This window comes from Pristiophorus japonicus, chromosome 4, assembly GCF_044704955.1.
Source record: "Pristiophorus japonicus isolate sPriJap1 chromosome 4, sPriJap1.hap1, whole genome shotgun sequence".
NCBI lineage: Eukaryota > Metazoa > Chordata > Chondrichthyes > Pristiophoridae > Pristiophorus > Pristiophorus japonicus.
The window spans coordinates 268119443-268142875 of NC_091980.1; the positions used below are offsets into that span (position 1 = coordinate 268119443).

The 23433-nt window shown below is 44.5% G+C and overlaps 1 protein-coding gene across 6 annotated transcripts in view; it reads right to left on the reverse strand.

Moving 5' to 3' along the window:
- LOC139263402 (echinoderm microtubule-associated protein-like 5) overlaps positions 1–23433 on the reverse strand; it is a 302041-nt gene that overhangs the window by 278338 nt on the left and 270 nt on the right. The window lies entirely within an intron of this gene.

A 23433-nucleotide genomic window follows, 5' to 3' on the forward strand; every position in this document is an offset into this window, starting at 1 on the left:
TAATTGCCTTTCACCATCCTCTCTCTAGTCTTCACCAGCCCTTTATACCTTCCCAAATGTATGTTCCTCTGACACTGCATCTTTGTGTATCTCCTCCTCTGTTGTCCTACCATTGGTGACAAAGCTTTCAGCCATCCCAGTCCTATTCTTAGGAACAACTTTCCTAAACCTCTCCACTCGCCATCTCTGTCTCCACTTATAAAATCTTCAAGATTTTGTACTAAGCTGTCAGTCATTCTTCCTAATCAGCCCTTTCCAGCTCATTTTATTTTCCTTATGCTTATTTGTGAAATGCCTTGGGATTTTTTTTTTAAAGTTAAAGGCACTATATAAATTCAAGTAATTTCAATGTGACTTAACTCCTCCATCAAGCTTTGGAGGCAACCAATGGAACATTAACATTGAATAAATCTGGGAACACAATTCCAAGTGCAACTGCTACTTCCTTATGTCTGGATTTGATTTTAAAAAGACTGTTACAAAAGACTAGAAAAAAATACTGCACTCTCGTCACAGACCATTCACTGTAGTCCTCTCAAAGGATCAGATGACACTAATTCTTATAAACTATATTATCTAGTCCATATATAAAAACAGTATATTTTCATCTGTTTTCCATGTAATTCAAGGTGTTTTGTTTTGAAAATCCATTCTTAAATACTTAAAAGGTGGTGGAGATACTGGATGAGATAAAAATTGATAGAGAGAAGGTAGTAGAAAGGCTGTCTGTACTTAAAATTGATAAGTCACCAGGACCAGATGGGATGCAGAGGGAAGTTAAGGAGGAAATTGCAGAGGTACTGGCCATAATCTTTGAATCCTCCTTAGATATGGGGGTGGTGCCAAACAATGGAGAATTGCAAATGTTACACCCTTGTTCAAAAAAGGGTGCAAGGATAAACCCAGCAAGTACAGGCCAGTCAGTTTAACCTTGGTAGTGGGGAAGCTTTTAGAAACCGTAATCCGGGACAAAATTAACAAATGGACAAGTGTGGATTAATTAAGGAAAGCCAACACAGATTTGTTAAAGGCAAATCATGTTTAACTAACTTGATGAGGTGACAGGGAGGGTTGATGAGGGTAATGTGGTTGACATGGGATACATGGATTTCCAAAAGGCATTCGACAAAGTGCCACATAACTGGCTTGCCAGAAAAGTTGATGCCCATGGAATAAAGGGACAATGGCAGCATGGATACGAAATTGGCTAAGTGACAGGAAATAAAGAGTAGTGGTGAACTGTTGTTTTTCGGACTGGAGGAAGGTTTACAGTGGTATTCCCCAAGGGTCAGTACTAGGACCACTGCTTTTCTTGATATATATTAATGACTTGGATATGGATGTACAGGGCACAATTTCAAAATTTGCAGATGACACAAAATTTGGAAGTATAGTGAACAGTGAGGAGGATCGTGATAGACTTAGACATAGAAACATAGAAACATAGAAAATAGGTGCAGGAGCAGGCCATTCAGCCCTTCTAGCCTGCACCGCCATTCAATGAGTTCATGGCTGAACATGAAACTTCAGTACCCCCTTCCTGCTTTCTCGCCATACCCCTTGATCCCCCGAGTAGTAAGGACTTCATCTAACTCCCTTTTGAATATACTTAGTGAATTGGCCTCAACTACTTTCTGTGGTAGAGAATTCCACAGGTTCACCACTCTCTGGGTGAAGAAGTTTCTCCTCATCTCGGTCCTAAATGGCTTACCCTTATCCTTAGACTGTGACCCATGGTTCTGGACTTCCCCAACATTGGGAACATTCTTCCTGCATCTAACCTGTCTAAACCCGTCAGAATTTTAAACGTTTCTATGAGGTCCGCTCTCATTCTTCTGAACTCCAGTGAATACAAGCCCGGTTGATCCAGTCTTTCTTGATAGGTCAGTCCCACCATCCCGGGAATCAGTCTGGTGAATCTTCGCTGCACTCCCTCAATAGCAAGAATGTCCTTCCTCAAGTTAGGAGGCCAAAACTGGACACAATACTCCAGGTGTGGCCTCACCAAGGCCCTGTACAACTGTAGCAACACCTCCCTGCCCCTGTACTCAAATCCCTTCGCTATTGAAGGCCAACATGCCATTTGCTTTCTTAACCGCCTGCTGTAGCTGCATGCCAACCTTCAATGACTGATGTACCATGACACCCAGGTCTCGTTGCACCTTCCCTTTTCCTAATCTGTCACCATTCAGATAATAGTCTGTCTCTCTGTTTTTACCACCAAAGTGGATAACCTCACATTTATCCACATTATACTTCATCTGCCATTCATTTGCCCACTCACCTAACCTATCCAAGTCACTCTGCAGCCTCATAGCATCCTCCTCGCAGCTCACACTGCCACCCAACTTAGTGTCATCCGCAAATTTGGAGATACTACATTTAATCCCCTCGTCTAAATCATTAATGTACAATGTAAACAGCTGGGGCCCCAGCACAGAACCTTGCGGTACCCCACTAGTCACTGCCTGCCATTCTGAAAAGTACCCATTTACTCCTACTCTTTGCTTCCTGTCTGACAACCAGTTCTCAATCCACGTCAGCACACTACCCCCAATCCCATGTGCTTTAACTTTGCACATTAATCTCTTGTGTGGGACCTTGTCAAAAGCCTTCTGAAAGTCCAAATATACCACATCAACTGGTTCTCCTTTGTCCACTTTACTGGAAACATCCTCAAAAAATTCCAGAAGATTTGTCAAGCATGATTTCCCTTTCACAAATCCATGCTGACTTGGACCTATCATGTCACTATTTTCCAAATGCGCTGCTATGACATCCTTAATAATTGATTCCATCATTTTACCCACTACTGAGGTCAGGCTGACCGGTCTATAATTCCCTGTTTTCTCTCTCCCTCCTTTTTTAAAAAGTGGGGTTACATTGGCTACCCTCCACTCCATAGGAACTGATCCAGAGTCAATGGAATGTTGGAAAATGACTGTCAATGCATCCGCTATTTCCAAGGCCACCTCCTTAAGTACTCTGGGATGCAGTCCATCAGGCCCTGGGGATTTATCGGCCTTCAATCCCATCAATTTCCCCAACACAATTTCCTGACTAATAAAGATTTCCCTCAGTTCCTCCTCCTTACTAGACCCTCTGACCCCTTTTATATCCGGAAGGTTGTTTGTGTCCTCCTTAGTGAATACCGAATCAAAGTACTTGTTCAATTGGTCTGCCATTTCTTTGTTCCCCGTTATGACTTCCCCTGATTCTGACTGCAGGGGACCTACGTTTGTCTTTACTAACCTTTTTCTCTTTACATACCTATAGAAACTTTTGCAATCTGCCTTAATGTTCCCTGCAAGCTTCTTCTCGTACTCCATTTTCCCTGCCCTAATCAAACCCTTTGTCCTCCTCTGCTGAGTTCTAAATTTCTCCCAGTCCCCGGGTTCGCTGCTATTTCTGGCCAATTTGTATGCCACTTCCTTGGCTTTAATACTATCCCTGATTTCCCTAGATAGCCACGGTTGAGCCACCTTCCCTTTTTTATTTTTACGCCAGACAGGAATGTACAATTGTTGTAATTCATCCGTGCGGTCTCTAAATGTCTGCCATTGCCCATCCACAGTCAACCCCTTAAGTATCATTCGCCAATCTATCCTAGCCAATTCACGCCTCATACCTTCAAAGTTACCCTTCTTTAAGTTCTGGACCATGGTCTCTGAATTAACTGTTTCATTCTCCATCCTAATGCAGAATTCCACCATATTATGGTCACTCTTCCCCAAGGGGCCTCGCACAATGAGATTGCTAATTAATCCTCTCTCATTACATAACACCCAGTCTAAGATGGCCTCCCCCCTAGTTGGTTCCTCGACATATTGGTCTAGAAAACCATCCCTTATGCACTCCAGGAAATCCTCCTCCATCGTATTGCTTCCAGTTTGGCTAGCCCAATCTATGTGCATATTAAAGTCACCCATTATAACCGCTGCACCTTTATTGCATGCACCCCTAATTTCCTGTTCGATGCCCTCCCCAACATCACTACTACTGTTTGGAGGTCTGTACACAACTCCCACTAACGTTTTTTGCCCTTTGGTGTTCTGCAGCTCTACCCATATAGATTCCACATCATCCAAGCTAATGTCCTTCCTAACTATTGCATTAATCTCCTCCTTAACCAGCAATGCTACCCCACCTCCTTTTCCTTTTATTCTATCCTTCCTGAATGTTGAATACCCCTGGATGTTGAGTTCCCAGCCCTGATCATCCTGGAGCCACGTCTCTGTAATCCCAATCACATCATATTTGTTAACATCTATTTGCACAGTTAATTCATCCACCTTATTGCGGATACTCCTTGCATTAAGACACAAAGCCTTCAGGCTTGTTTTTTTAACACCCTTTGTCCTTTTAGAATTTTGCTGTACAGTGGCCCTTTTTGTTCTTTGCCTTGGGTTTCTCTGCCCTCCACTTTTCCTCATCTCCTTTCTGTCTTTTGCTTTTGCCTCCTTTTTGTCTCCCTCTGTCTCTCTGCATTGGTTCCCATCCCCCTGCTATATTAGTTTAACTCCTCCCCAACAGCACTAGCAAACACTCCCCCTAGGACATTGGTTCCGGTCCTGTCCAGGTGCAGACCGTCCGGTTTGTACTGGTCCCACCTCCCCCAGAACTGGTTCCAATGCCCCAGGAATTTGAATCCCTCCCTGCTGCACCACTGCTCAAGCCACGTATTCATCTGCGCTATCCTGCAATTCCTACTCTGACTAGCACGTGGCACTGGTAGCAATCCCAAGATTACTACTTTTGAGGTCCTACTTTTTAATTTAGCTCCTAGCTCCTTAAATTCGTTTCGTAGGACCTCATCCCCTTTTTTACCTATGTCGTTGGTACCAATGTGCACCACGACAACTGGCTGTTCTCCCTCCCATTTCAGAATGTCCTGCACCCACTCCGAGACATCCTTGACCCTTGCACCAGGGAGGCAACATACCATCCTGGAGTCTCGGTTGCGGCCGCAGAAACGCCTATCTATTCCCCTCACCATTGAATCCCCTATCACTATCGCGCTCCCACTCTTTTTCCTGCCCTCCTGTGCAGCAGAGCCAGCCATGGTGCCATGAACTTCAAGACAGACAGGCTGAGGAAATGGGCAGACATATGGCAGATTAAATTTAATGAGGAGAAGCAATATAAACTAAAAAGCACAATCCTAAAGGGGGTGCATGAACAGAGAGTCCGGGCTATATGTGCACAAATTGTGACTGGGCAGGTTGAGAAAGCAGTTAAAAAAGTATGGCTTCATAAATAGAGGCATAGAGTACAAAAGCACGAAGTTATGATGAATCTTTATAGAACACTGGTTCAGCCTCAACAGGAGTACTGTGCCCAATTTGGAAGGATGTGAAGGCTTTAGAGAGGACGCAGAAAAGACTTCCGAGAATGGTTCCATGGATGAGGGACTTCAGTTACGTGGATCGACTAGTTAAGCAGAGGTTGTTCTCCTTAGAGCAGAGAAGGTCGAGGAGAGATTTGATAGAGGTGTTCAAAATCATGACGGGTTTAGACAGAGTAGGTAGAGAGAAACTGTTCCCATTGGCAGAAAGGTCGAGAACCAGAGGACACAGATTTAAGGCGATTGGCAGAAGGTCGACAGGTGACCATGAGGAAAAACTTTCTTTACGCAGAAAGTGGTTAGGATCTGGAATGCACTGCCTGAAAGGGTGGTGGAGGCAGACTCAATTGTGGCTTTCAAAAGGGAATTGGATAAGTACCTGAAGGAAAAAGATTTGCAGGACTACAGGGAAAGGGCGGGGGAGTGGGACTAGCTGAAGTGCTCTTGCAGAGAGCTGGCACTGGCTCGATGGGCTGAATGACCTCCTTCTGTGCTGTAACCATTCTATGATTCTACAATGCTTGTATCTATATAGTGCTTTTTCACATTGAAACCTCTCAAAATGTTTCACAAAATGAATTATTTGGAATGCAGTGACCAGTATGTAGGCAAGCACAGCAGTCATTCTATACCAGCTATATCTCAAATATTAATGAGGTAAAAGACTAGTTAATCTCTATTGATGATATTGGCCTAGGAAGGACTAGCCAGGACACCAGAGAACTCCAAGCTCATCTTTGAAAAATGCCATGGGATCGTAAATGCATGTCTAAATGGGGAAACATAACACAGTTTAACACGTCATGATATTTAGAATATTGGACAATACAACACTTCCTCATATTACACGAGTCAGTTTTCATTATGTCATGTATGCAATAAAGGTTCAAACTGAGTACTGTTTAACTAAGCAAGGTACAACCTTGCTTCTGCTTTATTTCAGCCCAAAGTGCCTGACTCTCAAAATGGCTGGCCTTTTATACCTGAGCAGCACCATGTGCATGCTGCTCAGTGGCCTCCAACAAGGACGCCATCTGGTGGCTACAAACAGAATGTACATACATGACACATTACGTGCTCAAATCTTGGTGTTGGGGTCAAACTCCATTTACCAATTTATGCCAAACCAGTTTTTAATCCAGCTAGCTAATCTGACAATTCCAGATATTCACCACTGAAGAAAGTGGTGGCATTTAATATGGACTTTGTTTAGAATAATTTTGTTAAGCTAAAGTACCTATTGCTGGTGAGAAAAACTCACGGTTTAGGGACTCACAGCTGCCATGTTCAATATCCAAGACATCCAGTAGCCTCAAAATCAGTACCATTTCCTCAATTCGGGGTTACAATGTGTCTTTCACACACTGGTCTTGTGAATGACCCTTCAGGAATCTCTGGTAACCTTACCTGCGGCTGCATTAATCTATTGTGGCAATCCACAAAGTGTTGAACAGGAGAAAAACAAGTGTTTTATCAACACTGGTACCATACATGAAGATCTCATATGTTTCCAGAATAAGTCCATCCCCATTATTGACCTCACTATAATGAGGCCTGCTCATCAACATTCTCAAATTGGTGCTGATGTATAGGAGGAACAATGAGACTCCTCAAAGCTTGAACATTTTGGTGGTCCATGGAGGGCAATTACAGGCCCTTTGCTATGTAGAACGTGATTGAATTAAAGCACTAAGGGCTGGATTTTCAGTTACCCAACACCTCATTTAGTGGCCAGAGGGGGTGTTAATGGGAGCGTAAGAAGTTACCGACCGGGAGAACAGTGTTTAGCGCCCCAACCGAAAATTCATTAGAGGCTCATCAGAAGTACAAACCAATAGCGCCTGACTGCTGACGATTACTCTGATCATGACGTATTTCTGGTGCAATGCCCACGCTTGCGCCCCAGTTGGAAAATTAGGTGCAGCCATCTCATTTAATGACCACCAAGAACAACGTCTGGAAAAACAGTTGGTACAGGCTTGCAGAGTCGTTAACAGGTGGCTACTTAAAGGGATGAGGAAGCGCTTCCCTCGGTGGTCACATTCAGTGCAACGTTTACACACAGCACTGTGTGTGAGTCTCCGAGTTTGTAGCAGCAGACAGACATAACAGTACAGGTTGAAAACAAGCGATTTTGCAAACTTTAATGGGTGCATTACTATGCCTTGCCTTTAAGACTCGGCTTTTCCTGGGATCTGATTCGGAGTTCCGCGCATGTGCAATGGGTCCGCAAAATTTACCGACCAAACGTTCGTTATGCCCCCCGCGAAAAAAAATTCTGGTGTGCAACGACTGAGTTAGCGCCCGTCAGCTCATCGCCTGATTCTGATGAATTTCTGGACAGAGGATGCAAACTTTTTCAAGGCGACAAAATTACCGCCCCAAATGAGGTGCGACCGAATTTCCACCCCTAAGTTGTTTACAGTAATGAGTACAAGCACTATTCTTATGCTGGGCACATGATGGAAAGACATCTAGTACTGTTAAACAATAGTGGCTAGAAACATAACTCTTATCATAGATAATAGGGATGAACACATTTCAGGGAGTAGAGAGGTCACAGCAATGGGAAAGGGTTAGGTATTTGAAAGACTGGATGTAACATGCTGAGTAAGGAAGATATTAACAACAGAACTGGAATAATCAGGTTTGCATGAAACTGGAGATTTAACATTCAAGAGAGGCCAGGTATGCCATTGTTCTAAAGTTTGTAAACTACCAAGATGACTAGGAGTACTCTTTTCCCAAGGGCTTCATGATAGCTCCCTGGAAGCTCCCATTTGCAAGTATATAGATATATTGCTTGTAGATGCTTTACTACAAATACTATTAAATAAAGCATTGTTGTAGTTCACTCCAGTGTCCAAGCCTTCATTGGACCGAAGAACATCCACACCATTCAAAAATAGAGGGGAGGCCATTTTAATTAACATGAGAATAATTTGCTTATGATTCCAAGCTACACGGACAGGTTACTAGTTCAACATATTTCACTTTATTTATTAAGTCTGAACAAATTAAAACCAATAGATTCAGGAAAGGCAAAGAGATTTTAAATTGGATAAACAAAAGGAAATGTACATGGTTTTAAAATAGAGTACAACATTGTACACCCCAAAGGTTTATAAAGTTCACACAAGTATACCTGCAAGTCGGGTGTGTATTGCAACAAGCTAATGAATCTAGGAAATTGTAACTGGTTGCTTATGCATCCAGAAGTCTGTCTAAGGCTGAGAGGGCCTACGGCATGATCGAAAAAGAAGTGTTAGCGTGTGTTTATGGGGTAAAGAAAATGCATCAATATCTGTTTGGGCTCAAATTTGAATTGGTAACCGACCATAAGCCACTTATATCCCTCTTTTCTGAAAGGGGATAAATACGAACGCATCAGCCCGCATCCAGACATGGGCACTCACATTGTCCGCATACAACTACGCCATCCGCCACAGGCCAGGCACAGAAAACTGTGCCGATGCTCTCAGTAGGCTGCCATTGCCCACCACAGGTCGAGATGGCACAGCCCGCAGATTTACTTATGGTAATGGAAGCATTCGAGAGTGAGCAATCACCCGTTACCGCCCAACAGATTAGAACCTGGACGAGCCAGGACCCCTTACTGTCCTTAGTAAAAAACTGAATGCTCCACGGGAGTTGGTCTAGTGTCCCATTGGAGATGCAGGAAGAAATAAAGCCATACCAGCGGCGCAGAGATGAAATGTCCATAGAGACAGACTGCCTCCTATGGGGTAATCGGGTAGTGGTGCCAAAAAAGGGCAGGGACACTTTCATTAGTGATCTCCACAGTACCCACCCAGGCATTGTAATGATGAAAGCGATAGCCAGATCCCACGTGTGATGGCCCGGTATCGATGCAGATTTAGAGTCCTGCATGCACAAATGTAACACATGTGCACAGTTAAGAAATGCACCCAGGGAGGCGCCACTAAGTTTATGGTCCTGGCCTTTCAATCCGTGGTCCAGGGTCCATGTCGACTATGCAAGCCCATTCTTGGGAAAAATGTTCCTTGTGGTTGTAGATGCGTATTCCAAATGGATTGAATGTGAGATTATGTCGGCAAGCACGTCCGCTGCCACCATTGAAAGCCTGTGGGCCATGTTTGCCATGCACGGCCTGCCTGATGTCCTTGTGAGTGACAATGGGCCGTGCTTCACCAGTGCCGAGTTCAAAGAGTTCATGACCCGCAATGGGATCAAACATGTCACATCGCCCCGTTTAAACCAGCGTCCAATGGTCAGATAGAGCGAGCAGTGCAAACAATCAAGCAGAGCTTGAAGAGGGTAACTGTAGGCTCGCTGCAGACTCGCCTATCCCGAGTCCTGCTTAGTTACCGCACAAGACCCCACTCGCTCACTGGGGGTCCCCCCGCTGAACTGCTCATGAAAAGGGCACTTAAGACAAGGCTCTCGTTAGTCCACCCTGATCTACACAAACAGGTAGAGAGCAGGTGGCTTCAACAGAATACATATCATGATCGCGCAAATATCATGCGAAATCAAAGATTAATGATCCTGTATTTATGTTGCCCTATGGACAAGTGGCTTCCCGGCAGTGTCGTGGCCAAAGAGTGGTTCTGGTCAAACTTTCAAATGGACTCACCTGCAGAAAACACTTGGACCAAACCAAATTCAGATTCACAGACTATCCAGAACAACCCACAATAGACTCTACCTTTTTCGACCCCCCAACACACAAGTGGCAACCGACCTAGCGGTTGACCACGAAGCAGAACCCATCACCTGCAGCAGCTCAGCAGCACCCACCACACCCAGCAAGGCCAGCTGCTTGGCAGCCCAGCGAGGGCCCAACAAACAACTCACCAAAACCAGCATTTGCACCAAGGCGGTCAACCAGGGAAAGGAAGGCCCCAGATCGACTCACATTATAAATAGTTACGCTATTTGACTTGGCGGGGGGGGGGGGGGGGTGTGGAAGGGGGAAAGAGTGTGTTGTTATATATGTAAACCTGTAAATTCCTTGTTTAACCACCAGAGGGCTCTGCACCTGTACATAAGGAGGCCTCACAGGCTGGAGAGGCACTGTGGAGACTAATAAAGGACTACGGTCACACATTACTTTGAGCTTACAGTATCTGGTCAGATTCTTTATTCAAGACATAACACTAACTTTTTGTGTTTTATGCACAAGGAGCCCCAGGTCCCTCTGCACTGCAGCATTTTGTAATTTCTCTCCATTTAAATAATTATTTGCTTTTTTATTTTCCTGCCAAAGTGGATAACCTCACATTTTCCCACATTATACTCCATCTGCCAAATGTTTGCCCACTCACTTAGCCTATGTCCATTTGCAGATTTTTTGTGTCCTCCTCACAACTTGCATTCCCACGCATCTTTGTATCATCAGCAAACTTGGCTACATTACACTCGGTCCCTTCATCCAAGTCCACTGTAAATAGTTGAGGCCCCAGCACTGATCTCTGTGGCACCCCACTAGTTACCATTTGCCAACTGGAAAATGACCCATTTATCCCGGCTTTCTGTTTACAACAGGGTCTACACTTTAAAAGTACTTCATTAGCTGTGAAGTGTTTTGGGACAACTCGTAGTTGTGAAAGGCGTTATATAAATGCAAGTCTTTTTTAGTCGGCTGGAAATATCTGGAATAATATTCTCAGTCTATATAATCTTCAAATTGTCCATGTCCCTTGGGTTCAGTCTGTAATCATTCTTCATCCTCTTTCATTAGCTAATGAAAAAGTCATTCATCACCGCAATATTTTGTACATTGGCAGGCAACTCAAATCGGTACTCATCTTCACTCCTGCATGATTCTAGAGTACAAAGTACAATGTCACAGTTTTAAAAAGAAAAGAAAACTTATTCATGAACATTTTTAAATCAGTCTGTGATTGATTGCTTTACTACAGTGATCAGAACAAGTATTTATGAAATATTGGTTATAGCTATTGTACAGGCTTTTAGAATGGACCAATAAAGTTTTAATACACTTAGTAGCTTTCAGATTACACAACCTCCATTAACATATTATTTGGGAAAGGCATTTGGACTTTGATTAATCATAGCAATGATACTTTTGTACAATGTTGCAGAGTTTCATTTACTCAGATTACACTAGACTACGTGAAAGAAATTGTCTTGATCTAATTTTACTTTTTCTCTTTGTGATGGATAATTAACTTCTCTGTTGAAGTTTAAAAACAAACATACATGCACACTCCAAGAGCGAATGGGCTGTTCCTCTTCTACAATCAATTGTCGTGTCAGTTTTTTTTTCCATGGGAGGCTACCAAGCTGCACCATACAAGTATTTGATCACAAACAGTTGGGGCGCAGCCTTCTTCCACTTAACAACACAAGCATGCAGTACAATCTCAGCTTTCTATCGAAAGATATTACCAAGACAGCACTTCTAGGGGGCAAAATTCCCCAGTTGTGCACCTCCCGTTAGCGCCTCTGGGGGCAATAAAAGGGGCGTGAAAGCTACCGGCTCCCATGAAATTGTACGGGAGTTAGTGGAGGCACGAATGCAGTAGCACCGCGCCCCCGCTGGTAGCACTCTGGGCCGCTGCGCTTTCAGAAATTACGTCATCGGCGTGCGCAACAACTCTTTCATACCCTGCGGAGGCCTGTTTACACTCCGCTACAAAAATTGGGCAGCTGCGGACGATGTCAGTGCCAGCGTTGTGGGTCGCAAACTGGCCGCATACTAATCGCAGACCGAAATTTAAAAGAGGAGGTGCATGCTGCCGTGCATCGCCATTTTTTACTGCCGACTTACCGGTCAGCCCTTTCTCTTCCAATTTCACAGGGTCCGTGCCACGATCGTGCAGCCCGGCACTCCATTTCGGTGCCAGACTGCGTCCACAGCACCCCGCATCCCCGGTGGCCGAGTGGAGACCCATCAAAAGGCCTGCAGAGCTCACAACGTCCCTCCCCTTTAACAGAAGGGGAGGGCCCATGGAACGCGTCGGAGCGCTACGCAGTGCTCCAACATTTGCCCCCGATCCCGCCCCATGAGGAAATGGAGCGCACGACATTGCGCTCCACTTCCTGTCGGGGCGGTAAGTCCAATTTCACTTCCAGGGCAGAATGTCAGACCTCGGAAAGGTTACCGCCCCCAACTGGGACTCTACGCAATTTCAGCCCCCTGAGTGCCTAAAATGATGATCAAGGATATTATCAATCTCATAGAATGCAATAAAGATCAGCTTACATTTAATGGAATTACGAGTGACAAAGGAGAATCTGTGATACAAATACTGTTTTGCATGGAATTCAAAGAGATAGGAATCAATAAGAGAAAATCAGTCTTTGAAGGACTTTGGTTTGCTTGCTGTCCAAGTCAGGATACTCAAAACATGCCCCAGTGAGTTCCAGTTGAGACTTACATTGTCAAAAAAGCTAATCTCCCATTACTACCATTCTAGTCGTTAATATGGTGCTCACATTCCCCCTTACCCTCTGGTAGACCCTTGCTCCATAGTGTCACAATGTTACTTAGGAGACCCCACACTCTTGAGTCACTGTCCACCCCATACCTTCCCAGAACTATGTATCTATTGGATATTGCCAGTAATTGCCAGTAATTGGATATTGCCAGTAATCTGCAAGTCCTCTCTCCTGCTGAGGCTCTTGCAGTCAGCCAGCCACTTCTATCTTTCATACTATTTCTGCCTAGCACACTCATCGAGCACAGAGATCTTCTGTTAAAGAGACACAGTGTTCCAACACCATGTAAATCTGCTGCACCTGGGAGATATCGAGGATCCACGATAGTCCACAATCCACTTCCATTCAAGGGTTCTCTGCTCCAAGTTAAAAATGTAGATACTCTTAACCTTAACTCCCACTAGCAACAAACTCTCAAGAACTCTGAAAGGGTGCAGCATACTTCCAGTGCATTGTGCTCACAATGAAAATTGGCCCCATTATTTCCACTGGTAGAAGAAATAGGAGCAGGAGTAAGCCATTTAATAAGATCATGGTTGATCTGACCTTGGGCTCAGCTCCACTTCCCTGCCCGCTCCCCATAACTCTTCACTCTGTTATCGTTCAAAAATCTGTCTATCTCTACCTTAAATATATTCAATAACCCAGCCTCCACAGCTCTCTGGGGCACAGAAGTCCACAGATTTATGACCCTCAGAGAAGAAATTCCTCCTCATTTCAGTTCTAAATGGGCGACCCCTTATTCTTAAACTATTCCCTCTAGTTCTAGATTCACGCATGAGTAGAAATATCCTCTCTGCGTCTACCTTGTCGTGCTCCCTCAGCATCTTATATGTTTCAATAAGATCACCTCTCATTCATCTAAACGCTAATGAATATAGGCCCAACCTGCTCAACCGTTCTTCATAAGTCAACCCCATCATCTCAGGAATCAACCTAGTGAACCTTCTCTGAAGGGGTATGACTGCAAATAAAAAGTTCTCATTTAGTCTGCCGTCCAACCACCTGCAAGATCAAAGCACACCATAAAACTGGGCACCAATATTCTGCATAATCCCACTCTACTGATTTGTACTGTTAGAATGGATTAAAAGGCAATAGTTTCCTTGCACCAACAGATTATCGACTTTGGACCCACTCTCTTCAAACCTTTTACCCTAATTCACTAGGAATTGCGACTTCTCGCTCCTCTCCCTCCACATGGATCGTCCAAGTTTCATTCTCATTAACAGTTTTTCTAAGACTCCTTTATTCTTCCTTCAACTGGTCTTTTTGTACTGAGCGATGGTCCTCAACTTTCCCTGCTACCCAACAGTAATATTGCCAGCATTTATATATTCTCGGCCACTTAAAAGTACCGTATTCTGCAATAAAATGTTGCGTTTTATTGGAATACATTGATATTCCATTGTGAAACTTTGCAGTGAATTGCTCTCAAGTTTGTTTTGATTTGGAGGCACCGTTCACATGAACATCTCCAAAATCTGAGCCAAGCTCCGGGAGTTCTTTAAAGTCGACAGTGTGATACAGTGACTACACTCCAAAAGTACTTCATTGGCTGTAAAGCGCATCAAGATGCCCGGTGATCATGAAAGGCTCTACAGAAATCCAAGTCCTTCTTTTTCTTTCATAACACATAAAACAGTTTCGTTGATTTTTTTTTCTAAACTTAAAATAATTTCAAACTTCATTCCCAGGAGGGACAACCAATTGGGGATTTTTGTAAAAATGTAACTAAAGTTTAATTTGCCGGCACTAAACATTTTGGATTTGGAATCCAAACTGCAAAATAGTGTAATACTGCAATTTGAATCTGAAATCACCAGGTGTCTTAGTTTACTTATTGGAATTCAGAAGAATGAGAGGTGATCTTATCGAAACGTATCAGATTATGAGGGGACTTGGACAAGGTGGATGCAGAGAGGATGTTTCCACTGATGGGGGAGACAAGAACTAGAGGGTATGATCTTAGAATAAGGGGCTGCCGATTAAAATAGAGTTGAGGAGAAATTTCTTCTCTCAGAGGGTTGTAAATCTGTGGAATTCGCTGCCTCAGAGAGCTGTGGAAGCTGGGACATTGAATAAACTTAAAACATAGAAACATAGAAAATAGGTGCAGGAGTAGGCCATTCGGCCCTTAGAGCCTGCACCACCATTCAATAAGATCATGCTGATCATTCCCTCAGTACCCCTTTCCTGCTTTCTCTCCATACCCCTTGATCCCCTTAACCGTAAGGGCCATATCTAACTCCCTCTTGAATATATCCAATGAACTGGCTTCAACAACTCTCTGCGGCAGGGAATTCTACAGGTTAACAACTCTCTGAGTGAAGAAGTTTCTCCTCATCTCAGTCCTAAATGGCCTACCCCTTATCCTAAGACTATGTCCCCTGGTTCTGGAATTCCCCAACATCGGGAACATTCTACCCACATCTAACCTGTTCCGTCCCGTCAGAATCTTCTTTGTTTCTACGAGATCCCCTCTCATCCTTCTAAACTCCAATGTATAAAGGCCCAGTTGATCCAGTCTATCCTCATATGTCAGTCCAGCCATCCCGGGAATCAGCCCGGTGAACCTTCGTTGCACTCCCTCAATAGCAAAAATGTCCTTCCTCAGATTAGGAGACCAAAACTGAAGACAATATTCCAGGTGAAGCCTCACCAATGCCCTGTACAACTGCAGTAAGACCTCCCTGCTCCTATACTCAAATCCCCAGCTATGAAGGCCAACATACCATTTGCCTTCTTCACCGCCTGCTGTATCTGTATGCCAACTTTCAATGACTGATGAACCATGACACCCAGGTCTCGTTGCACCTCCCCTTTTCCTAATCTGCCGCCATTCAGATAATATTCTGTCTTCGCGTTTTTGCCCCCAAAGTGGATAACCTCACATTTATCCATATTATACTGCATCTGCCATGCACTTGCCCACTCACCTAAGCTGTCCAAGTCACCCTGCAGCCTCTTAGCGTCCCCTTCACAGCTCACACTGCCACCCAGTTTAGTGTCATCTGCAAACTTGGAGATATTAAACTCAATTCCTTCATCTAAATCATTGATGTATATTGTAAAGAGCTGGGGTCCCAGCACTGAGCCCTGCGGCACTCCACTAGTCACTGCTTGCCATTCTAAAAAGGATCCGTTTATCCCGACTCTCTGCTTCCTGTCTGCCAACCAGTTCTCTATCCACGTCAGTATATTACTCTCAAAACCATTTGCTTTGATTTTGCACACCAATCTCATGTGGGGCCTTGTCAAAAGCCTTTTCAAAGTCCAAATACACCACATCCACTGGTTCTCCCTTGTCCACTCTACTAGTTACATCCTCAAAAAATTCCAGAAGATTTGTCAAGCATGATTTTCCTTCATAAATCCATGCTGACTTGGACTGATCCTGTCACTGCTTTCCAAATGCGCTGCTATTTCATCCTTAATAATTGATTCCAACATTCTTCCCACTACTGATGTCAGGCTAACCGGTCTATAATTACCCACTTTCTCTCTCCCTCCTTTTTAAAAAAGTGGTGTTACATTAGCTACCCTCCAATCCATAGGAACTGATCCAGAGTCGACTATTGGAAAATGATCACCAATGCATCCACTATTCTCTCGGGCCACTTCCTTAAGTACTCTGGGATGCAGACTATCAGGCCCCAGGGATTTATCGGCCTTCAATCCCATCAATTTCCCTAACACAATTTCCCGCCTAATAAGGATATCTTTCAGTTCCTCCTTTCACTAGACCCTTGGTCCCCTAATACTTCCGGAAGGTTATTTGTGTCTTCCTTTGTGAAGACAGAACCAAAATATTTGTTCAATTGGTCTGCCATTTCTTTGTTCCCCATTATAAATTCACCTGAATCCGACTGCAAGGGACCTACATTTGTCTTCACTAATCTTTTTCTCTTCACATATCTATAGAAGCTTTTGCAGTCAGTTTTTATGTTCCTGGCAAGCTTCTTATCATACTCTATTTTCCCCCTCTTAATTAAACCCTTTGTCCTCATCTGCTGAATTCTAAATTTCTCCCAGTCCTCAGGTTTGCTGCTTTTTCTGGCCAATTTATATGCCTCTTCCTTGGATTTAACACTATCCTTAATTTCCCTTGTTAGCCACGGTTGAGCCACCTTCCCCATTTTATTTTTACTCCAGACAGAAATAGACAGTTTCTTAAACGATAAGGGGTTATGGGGAGTGGGTGGGGAAGTGGAGCCGAGTCCATGATCAGATCAGCCATGATCTTATTGAATGGCGTAGCAAGCTCGAGGGGCCATATGGCCTACTCCTGTTCCTATTTCTTATGTTCTTATGTTAGACAGTTTATTTAGGAGATTGAATTAATATGCCAGCCATCCTGTTTACACACAATTTTTTACATTGTTGTAGAACAGGAACAACTTCACAGTGACTCTGAAGATGGTTTCTGAATGCACATTTAAAATGGACATTTTATAAGTCTACTAAATAATGTTTGGCGATACAGGTCATTTTTATTTGCTCCCCAGGTATGACCAGAATACAGGTTAGTCGACTCACTGTTCAAGTAAGTCACACAATGTTGGATAGGTTACATACATAGGGCCCAAGTTTCCACACAATAAAAAACGGGCGCCCCTCCGAGCTGGGCGCCCGTTTTTCACGCCTAAAACGGCGCCTAAAAAAAAAAATCGCGATTCTGGAGCGTTCTGCAGCTCCTTGTTTGCCTGGCGTGGCGCCCAGGGGGGCGGAGCCTACACTCGCGCTGATTTTGTAAGTGGGAGGGGGCGGGTACTATTTAAATTAGTTTTTTTCCTGCCGGCAACGCTGCGCGTGCGCGTTGGAGTGTTCGCGCAGTGTGAAAAAAACATTGGCACTCGGCCATTTTTGTAGTTCTTTGTAACTGTTTAATTTTTGAACATTTTTTTTAATAAAAGCACATTGCCATTAGCACATCAGCACTTGCAGCCTTCTCACTGTCTCCGCCCCCCCCCCCCCCCCCCCGCGGGAAGAACCGGCGCCTCCTCCCCCCCCCCCCGCGGGAAAGAACGGGCGCCTACTCTCCCCCCCACCCCGCAGGAAGAACGGGTGCCTCCTCCCCCCCCCCCCCCCGCGGGAAAGAACGGGCGCCTCATCCCCCCCCCGCAGGAAGAACGGGCGCCTCCTCCCCCCCCCCCGCGGGAAAGAACGGGCGCCTACTCTCCCCCCCACCCCGCAGGAAGAACGGGTGCCTCCTCCCCCCCCCCCCCCCCCCCCGCGGGAAAGAACGGGCGCCTCATCCCCCCCCCCCCCCCCCCCGCAGGAAGAACGGGCGCCTCCTCCCCCCCCCCCCGCGGGAAAGAACGGGCGCCTCCTCCCCCCCCCCCCCCCCCCCGCGGAAAAGAACGGGTGCCTACTCTCCCCCCCACCCTCCCCCGCGGGAAGAACGGGCGCCTCCTCTCCCCCCCCCGCGGGAAGAACAGGTGCCTCCTACCCCCCCCCGCGGGAAAGAACGGGCGCCTCCTACCCCCCCCCCCCCGCGGGAAGAACGGGCGCCTCCTTCCCCCCCCCCGCGGGAAAGAACGGGTGCCTCCTCCTCCCCCCCCGCGGGAAGAACGGGCGCCTCAGGCTGACTGCAGAATTCTCCATGCCTGAAGCACTTTCACACAGGTAGGAAGATGGTTTATTTAATCTTTTCTTTGCTTATAAATGTTTATTCAGGTTGGATTTATTTGTATAATATTTGTAGAAGTATAAATAAGGATTTATTGTAGAATTTAATGACTTCCCTTCCACCCCCCCACCTCGTTCTGGACGCCTAATTTGTAACCTGCGCCTGATTTTTTAATGTGTAGAACAGGTTTTTTCAGTTCTACAAAAATCTTCACTTGCTCCATTCTAACTTAGTTTGGAGTATGTTTTCACTGTGGAAACTTTGAAATCAGGCGTCAGTGGCCGGACACGCCCCCTTTTGAAGAAAAGATTCTGTTCCAAAGTAGAACTGTTCTACCTGACTAGAACTGCAGAAAAAAAAATGTGGAGAATTGCGATTTCTAAGATAGTCCGTTCTCCACCAGTTGCTCCTAAAAATCAGGCGCAAATCATGTGGAAACTTGGGCCCATAGAGTCTACTGCACAGAAACAGACCATTCGTCTCAACTGGTCCATTCTGGTGTATATGCTCCAAACAAGCCTTCTCCCACCTTTTTTCATCTAACCCCATCAGCACATCCTTCTATTCCTTTCTCCGTCACGTGCATATCTAGCTTCCCCTTAAATGCATCTATGCTTTTGCCTCAACTATTCCTTGTGGTAGCACATTCCACATTCTTACCACTCTTTGGGTAGAGGTTTCTTCTGAATTTCCTATTGGATTTACATTATATTTATGACCTCTAGTTTTGGACTCCCCACAAGAGGAATAATTTTCTCTGCCTGTACCCTATCAAACATAGAAACATAGAAAATAGGTGCAGGTGTAGGCCATTCAGCCCTTCGAGCCTGCACCGCCATTCAATGAGTCCATGGCTGAACATGCAACTTCAGTACCCCATTCCTGCTTTCTCGCCATACCCCTTGATCCCCCGAGTTGTAAGGATTACATCTAATTCCTTTTTGAATATATTTAGTGAATTGGCCTCAACAAATTCCTGTGATAGAGAATTCCACAAGTTCACCACTCTCTAGGTGAAGAAGTTTCTCCTCATCTCGGTCCTAAATGGCTTACCCCTTATCCTTAGACTGTGCCCCTGGTTCTGGACTTCCCCAACATTGGGAACATTCTTCCTGCATCTAACCTGTCTAAACCCGTCAGAATTTTAAACGTTTCTATGAGATCCCCTCTCATTCTTCTGAACTGCAGTGAATACAAGCCCAGTTGATCCAGTCTTTCTTGATAGGTAAGTCCCGCCATCCCGGGAATCAGTCTGGTTAACCTTCGCTGCACTCCCTCAATAGCAAGAATGTCCTTCCTCAGATTAGGAGACCAATACTCCAGGTGTGGCCTCACCAAGGCCCTGTACAACTGTAGTAACACCTCCCTGCCCCTGTACTCAAATCCCCTTGCTATGAAGGCCAACATGCCATTTGCTTTCTTAACCGCCTGCTGTACCTGCATGCCAACCTTCAATAGAAACATAGAAACATAGAAAATAGGTGCAGGAGCAGGCCATTCAGCCCTTCTAGCCTGCACCGCCATTCAACGAGTTCATGGCTGAACATGAAACTTCAGTACCCACTTCCTGCTTTCACGCCATACCCCTTGATCCCCCGAGTAGTAAGGACTTCATCTAACTCCCTTTTGAATATATTTAGTGAATTGGCCTCAACTACTTCCTGTGGTAGAGAATTCCACAGGTTCACCACTCTCTGGGTGAAGAAGTTTCTCCTTATCTCGGTCCTAAATGGCTTACCCCTTATCCTTAGACTGTGACCCCTGGTTCTGGACTTCCCCAACATTGGGAACATTCTTCCTGCATCCAACCTGTCTAAACCCGTCAGAATTTTAAACGTTTCTATGAGGTCCCCTCTCACTCTTCTGAACTCCAGTGAATACAAGCCCAGTTGATTCAGTCTTTCTTGATAGGTCAGTCCCACCATCCCGGGAATCAGTCTGGTGAATCTTCGCTGCACTCCCTCAACAGCAAGTATGTCCTTCCTCAAGTTAGGAGACCAAAACTGTACACAATACTCCAGGTGTGGCCTCACCAAGGCCCTGTACAACTGTAGCAACACCTCCCTGCCCCTGTACTCAAATCCCCTCGCTATGAAGGCCAACATGCCATTTGCTTTCTTAACCGCCTGCTGTACCTGCATGCCAACCTTCAATGACTGATGTACCATGACACCCAGGTCTCGTTGCACCTTCCCTTTTCCTAATCTGTCACCATTCAGATAATAGTCTGTCTCTCTGTTTTTACCACCAAAGTGGATAACCTCACATTTATCTACATTATACTTCATCTGCCACGCATTTGCCCACTCACCTAACCTATCCAAGTCACTCTGTAGCCTCATAGCATCCTCCTCGCAGCTCACACTGCCACCCAACTTAGTGTCATCCGCAAATTTGGAGATACTACATTTAATCCCTTCGTCTAAATCATTAATGTATAATGTAAACAGCTGGGGCCCCAGCACAGAACCCTGCGGTACCCCACTAGTCACTGCCTGCCATTCCGAAAAGTACCCATTTACTCCTACTCTTTGCTTCCTGTCTGACAACCAGTTCTCAATCCACGTCAGCACACTACCCCCAATCCCATGTGCTTTAACTTTGCACATTAATCTCCTGTGTGGGACCTTGTCGAAAGCCTTCTGAAAGTCCAAATATACCACATCAACTGGTACTCCTTTGTCCACTTTATTGGAAACATCCTCAAAAAATTCCAGAAGATTTGTCAAGCATGATCTCCCTTTTACAAATCCATGCTGACTTGGACCTATCATGTCACCATTTTCCAAATGCGCTGCTATGACATCCTTAATAATTGATTCCATCATTTTACCCACTACTGAGGTCAGGCTGACCGGTCTATAATTCCCTGCTTTCTCTCTCCCTCCTTTTTTAAAAAGTGGGGTTACATTGGCTACCCTCCACTCGATAGGAACTGATCCAGAGTCAATGGAATGTTGGAAAATGACTGTCAATGCATCCGCTATTTCCAAGGCCACCTCCTTAAGTACTCTGGGATGCAGTCCATCAGGCCCTGGGGATTTATCGGCCTTCAATCCCATCAATTTCCCCAACACAATTTCCCGACTAATAAAGATTTCCCTCAGTTCCTCCTCCTTAATAGATCCTCTGACCACTTTTATATCCGGAAGGTTGTTTGTGTCCTCCTTAGTGAATACTGAACCAAAGTACTTGTTCAATTGGTCTGCCATTTCTTTGTTCCCCGTTATGACTTCCCCTGATTCTGACTGCAGGGGACCTACGTTTGTCTTTACTAACCTCTTTCTCTTTACATACAATGATTGATGTACCATGACACCCAGGTCTCGTTGCACCTCTCCTTTTCCTAACCCTATTATCTTACTTTATTTAACACATGCCGTTAGGTTATAAAGCATTTACGCCTGTTTAAAATATCACTGAGTCCATAGGGAACACCAACAGCTATTGCCATCAGTATAAAGTACCATACAAAATTATAAATTTTTTCCAAAATGAAATGTCAGGATCAAGTTCAAGGATACAAGCCAGTGTCTGGGTTCAAATGGCTATTACAAACCCTTCAAGCTTCAATTACATAATTCAGGATGTCATTTATATCCCTCGGATAAAATTACATCCTTGTAATTCATCCCTGTCCATTACCCTCTAGGTACACATCCATATAAGCTGTTTCCTACCCTCACAAATCACATTATGTAATGATATGAACTTATTAAATGTAATCATTCAGACATGAGTGTTTGTTCTGGAATGTCATTTTCTTTGCACACAATACATATTTTATTGCAATTGAATCCGTTATTTTAAACAATAAACAGTATAAGATATATATATTTAATGGCAACGATTGCTAAATCAACTCATCAAAACGCCCTGCACGATATTCATTTTCATGTACTGCCCAAAAGTCTTTCCGGAATCATTTGAACGGCTAAATCTTTCACTTCATATCCTCTGACCCAAAGGACGGTGAATGGCACATCTGTCGTTCATAAGATTTAGCCTTTGTAATTTGGAGTCAAGAGCCATCCTTCCACACAAAGCGAGCCACGCACCACGGAATCTAAAAAGTGGATTACTTCACCAGATAAATTATACATGTTATGAATTTTCTGAATAACCGTACTACAGCTTCAAAGGGAAACGCTGTACACTTTTATTTATTGAACAATGGCCTGGGTTCCGCTGCTTGGGTTCTAAAACGCTCCCGTAATACAAACCATGCGCATGTATAAAAGAACAGCAATCACCCGAGGCTCAGCCATTCCCTTTTGTAAGAGGGCTGTTTTTATTTAGTTTTAGGAACCGTTCCAGTGAAGGCTTTCAGAAGTTGCAGGTTTCGAATTAAAGTCCATATGATCACAATCGGCGATTACCTGCCAGGAGTTGAGTATTCAGGATCACTTACAGTGCTGTCCGTTTGATATAAAACACCATCATCTCAAAATATAGTTCCGAATTACTTGAAATATGCCAGGCCCTGTAGGAAGGAAACGGTGAGTTTTTTGGGCCTTGATACAATCTCAACCTGCAGCATAGGCCAACCCATTCAATATGAATATATTAATCTTATCCTAACAATCGCTGCAAATAAACCCTTAGACTTTACCATTAACATTAATTCAAATTAATTGCGCGTATGATACAGAGAGTCCAAATCAAGAGATTTATGTCTGGTTAGCAGACATAAAAAAATGTGTCGCGCCTTTATGAATGATGGATCTTTTTTCAAACATTCCAGGACCAAATAAGCAGTTTACCCGATTAGGTGAAGAATTGCTAAGGAAGAGAATCGAATATGACCCCTTTTTAATTCTAAGATCAGCACACCTGAATTCTTGGTATACACGAAGCAGTTAATTTAAAGTGTAAAGGAACTAACCAGATTTGTAGACTCGAGGTCACATTTTGCCTTCCCAGTGCATGCAGCCAGATAACGGGACACGGGATTAATACTGCAGAGATGCGCGATGTTTTTGATAATGGATTGGGCTCCGTGCGTTTT